Here is a 4,757-nt window from a genome sequence, read left to right on the forward strand (position 1 = left end):
GAAAAAGGAGCCGTTTTCTCATTTTTCTACTTTCAATATTAAATCGAAAAACGAATGATCGAATGATACACGGACTGTAATCAGTGGGTCGAACTAATTCCGGTTTAGAGGAGTACTCCGCTCAAATAGAAAAACGGTATTTTTTATAGTTCGTTTATTTTATTTTTTATCAAGTCAATGTTGATAAATGTTTTTTTTTTTTTGAAAAAGTGATTGAACATTAGAATACATTTTAACAATTTAGTCCACATATACAAGAAAGAAAAGCAATCTTAATCTGCACGACAGCATTTAAGAGAAGAAAAATGGAAAAAGAAAACAAAAATTAAGTAAAGGTGGTCCGTTTAATGCAACCTCACCTCGGACGTCATAGATCACATGTTTATACCAAAACGAATCAAGTAGCGACTAGCGAAGCGAATCGGCGCTTGAACCGCCAATAAACACCAAAGAAGAAGAAGAAGAATCGTCGCTTGAAAGTGAATTGTGTTGTTTTTAGATGCTTCGGTAAAACCCAAAGAAGAAAGAGAAGAAGAAGAGAAGCTTTGGTGTTGTTAATATCTCTAGGTATCAGACACTGCAGACCATTTACAGTTCATATGTTATAAATTGTCATGTTTTCTTCAGGTTTACTGATGAAATTTGGAAACAAACTCTGCTCTGAACTCTGGGTAAGTAGTAACCTTTCCCCTTCATTTGATATTTTGCATGCCCTTTGCAATAGCATATTGTGGAGTATAAAACAATACAAAACTTTTGTGGCTATGCCTAGCCAATGTGTTCAAAGTGACCCTGAAAGTGTTTGGACACTTGAGATGTGCTTAAAATGTCTGAATGTTATTGTATTATATAACAATACAAGCAGATCTAAATAAATAAAAGTGTCCTAAAAGCGCATTAAAGTTTATGAAATTCTAGTGAAATATGTTTGTAGTTAATGTGATGTACACCTATGAGAACTGACTTCATACATATACATACATATATATATATATATATATATATTGCACTTTCAAATCAAGTTGAGTAGCTCATTCAGCATTTGAACATACAGATGATTTCTTTAATATTATATCTGATGCATTGACATTCAGACATGTGTGGTCAAATAGAGATGAATTATCTCTAAAACTGTGTATATAAGTACCCTTCATGTGTGTAACCTGTCTCTTGTCTCAGTAAGCATGGCGTCAGTGCTGTCACAGCTGATGGGTCAGTGGATGGATGTTCAGGGTCTCCTGATATTTCTGTGTGTGCTTCTGCTGGTGAAACACCTGCGAGATGTTCTTACAAACAACATGCCGCCAGGACCCTTCCCTCTGCCTTTGGTTGGAAATGTACTGAATATAGGCTTTACTGATCCAATGGAGGTTTTTCCGAAGGTAAGTTGTATGAAGAGCAGTAATGATTTGACTACTACATTTGTGTACTTGACAAGATAACAACATCTTGATAGATTGCTGAGAGGTATGGAGATGTGAGCACACTGTATCTGGGAAACAATCCGTGCATCCTGCTCACTGGATACGAGAGTTTCAAAGAGGCGTTTGTGGAGCAGGCGGACATCTTCACAGACCGGCCGTACTTCCCTGTGAATGACAAGATCTGTAAAGGGCAAGGTAGAGGGACACAGTACATACACCAAACACAATAACACCATTTATACTTTAAAATGGTCAGAAATATGACTGTTGATAACATTGTTAAAACAGTTGGCAACCACAAACTGTGCATCATTTCAGCTTTTTGTAGAACATCAGGAAACATTTCTTAATTCTGCTTTCATTCAAGACGTAATTTGGATTCGCATTTCAGACACGGCTAATTTGTTTATTTTGCTCCATTAATAAAATAGTTTGGATATAAATTGTGAACTGTTCCAGTGCTGTTGGTAAAATTACCTTTTGCAATGGCTACAATAACAAGCAGCATCAATAACAATCTGTAACGTTACGGTGATTCTGGATTTCTAATGTAACATGAGAAATTGAATTTTCTTATCTTTTCACAATTCAAACCATCCATATATTGAAACCATGCTCTGTAAAATGTTTCACTTAGAAATGCATGGAAGACACCCACATTCATCAACACAACTGACCACATTTACATGCCAACATTTGGTGTTCATAAACTGGGTGTAGGACCTTTTAAGGTTTGTTTGACATTTAAAGGTTTGTGTGACGGATTTCAGCACAGATTGATTTGTCACTGCCTGAGTGTAATGCGGCTTTGCAAAGATACGCAATCATTAAAAAAATAATTATCCTTTTATATGTAGGTCTGATCTTCTCTAGTGGACACATGTGGCGTCATCAGAGGCGCTTTGCTCTGGCAACACTTAAGTACTTTGGTGTTGGCAAGAAAACTCTAGAAAACTCCATCCTGCAGGAGTGTCGCTTTGTCTGTAGTGCTTTGCAAACCAAGCAAGGTTAGTGAGCACCATTTCTGTCACTTCATATATCTCAACAGGCTTCGAGTTCATTCTGCGCTCTACAGGCAATGATTTGAAAGTAGTTAAAAGTAGTTTGCAGCCTTAACCATTCTTTCTCTCTTTTGCTTTCCAAGGTTTGCCATTCAACCCTCATCACCTCTTGACCTACGCAGTGGGCAATATAATATGCAGCCTGGTTTTTGGCTACAAGTTTGAGTATGACAACCATCATTTTCATGAGCTGTTGCAGTATTCAGATGAAACCTTTAAGCTGCCCATCAATATCTGGGGTCGGGTATGGGACCAAATTTACTGTAATGGACCCTTTTCACTGTAATGATAATGCATTCCCACAGTTATTAAAGGGATAGTTTACAGAAAAAATGAAAATTCTGATATTTACTTATCCTTAAGTTGTTCCAAACCTGGAAGAGTTTTTCTTCTCTTGAACGTGAAAGATATTTTGAAGAATGTGGGTAATCAAACAGTTTCTGGGCGGACATCTTCACAGGCCGGCCGTACTTCCCTGTGAATGACAAGATCTGTAAAGGTAGAAACCCATTGGCTTCCATAGTATTTTATTTTTCCATACTATGGAAGTCAATGGGGACCAACAACTGTTGAATTGAATTGAATTGAAATTTATTTGACAAGTTTATAAACTGTACAAAATAACAAGTATCCCATACACTTAAAAAAAAACTAGAGGATAAAAACACAATGAAGTCATTGGCTTATTTCCATTGCGGCCCTCGATGTTAATATAAAAGGTAAGGCTATGTACAGAAGAGACAGAGCAAGAGTATCTCCTAATCAAATACTAATTAAAAAAAATAGTAAAGATAATTCACAATTTAAACAAATACAATCACTACTGACAATAAACACATCACAAAGCAAGCTAACTAACATCGCCAAACAGCCATCTTTTTACCAATCTTTTAAAACTCCCAAAATCTTTTACTTCCTTTATTGACACTGGTAATTTATTCCATGCAATAGCACTAGCGTATAAAAACATATTTTTCCCCAACAAACTTTTAAATTTACATGGACAAATATATTAAAATTCCTACCCCTAATATCATAGGAATGCTGTTGTCTCACCATATAAAAATAATTTTCTAAATAGCTTGGAACCACATTATTAACAATTCTATGCATCATACCCAATTAAAAAAAACAAAAAAAACACCCTTTTTCCCACAGTCAATAAACCCAACTCCTTAAATTTCATTATGCAAAAGTGTTCGAGAATGCACTTTTAAAATTATTCTAACTAATTTGTTTTGAGCCTTTTGCAATTTATCTTTCATACCTTGGGAACAACTATACCAAAAGGAGGTAGCATAATCAAAATGGGGTTGAATCAAGGCACCTGCCAACAATTTTAAGGAATGAACATCCAATAAATCGACTTGCCTCGCTAAAAACCAAATTTTACCACATATTTTTGTAAATACCTTTCTAGCCATAAAATCACCTGTTAATTTATTATCTATTAAACAACCCAAATAATTTACTACACTTTTTGCCTCTATTGCCATATCGTTGATCTTAATCAAAAATGTATCATCCTTATTTAATTAAATTTTTGATTCAAAGAGAATGGCCTCAGTTTTTACCTGCATGTAGGGAAAGTTTATTATCTAAAAACCATTTAGACATCACTTGTAGTTGCAACATCTATTTTCCTCTAGGACCCCCTTATCCTGGTGAAACACTAAGGCCCAATCCCAATTCTATTTTATACCCCTTCCCCTTCCCCTACCCCTCCGCCTGCCCCTTCCCCTTGTCCCTTGAAACAGAGTGTCAAGGGGTAGGGGTGGAAAATATTCCCCTAAGAATCGGGACACCACTACTATGCCGTCACACGTCATTATACGTCGTCTAGATCCTACAATACACACACCTATACTGGTGTGCTGGTGTGCATTAGAGCCTTTAATTACCGTTCTATATTAATGCGCTGCTTACTGACACACACACACACACACACCGGAGATCGCGCAGCTCACACATCCAGGAGAAAAGAAACTTGTCAACGCTGCCCCACGACTTTTATTAATAACAGTTTAAATACTGAATCGCTACATTACATTTTCCAGCAACCAGAGGATAAAATCGCTATTTTTTAAGTAAACTCACTCTAAAAAGAGAAACGCACAGACGCGCATACACGCAACTTTCATCTCTCTCTCTCGCTCTCTCTCTCTCGAATTGCCAATATTTGAGAAAAGGGTTTAGCGATTTCTAATTATTGGGGGGACTGAATGTAACATAAAACAAATGATTACTTTTCGTTAAAATCTTTATTAATGCC

At 36.3% G+C, this 4,757-nt stretch overlaps 1 pseudogene; it reads left to right on the top strand.

Moving 5' to 3' along the window:
* Positions 1-1,184: 1,184 nt before the first annotated feature.
* Positions 1,185-4,757, top strand: part of LOC107751845 (cytochrome P450 2J6-like) — a 19,042-nt pseudogene continuing 15,469 nt past the window's right edge.

Source organism: Sinocyclocheilus rhinocerous, unplaced genomic scaffold (genome assembly GCF_001515625.1).
Source record: "Sinocyclocheilus rhinocerous isolate Xijiao unplaced genomic scaffold, SAMN03320098_v1.1 scaffold2126, whole genome shotgun sequence".
In the NCBI taxonomy this organism is placed as follows: Eukaryota; Metazoa; Chordata; class Actinopteri; order Cypriniformes; family Cyprinidae; genus Sinocyclocheilus; species Sinocyclocheilus rhinocerous.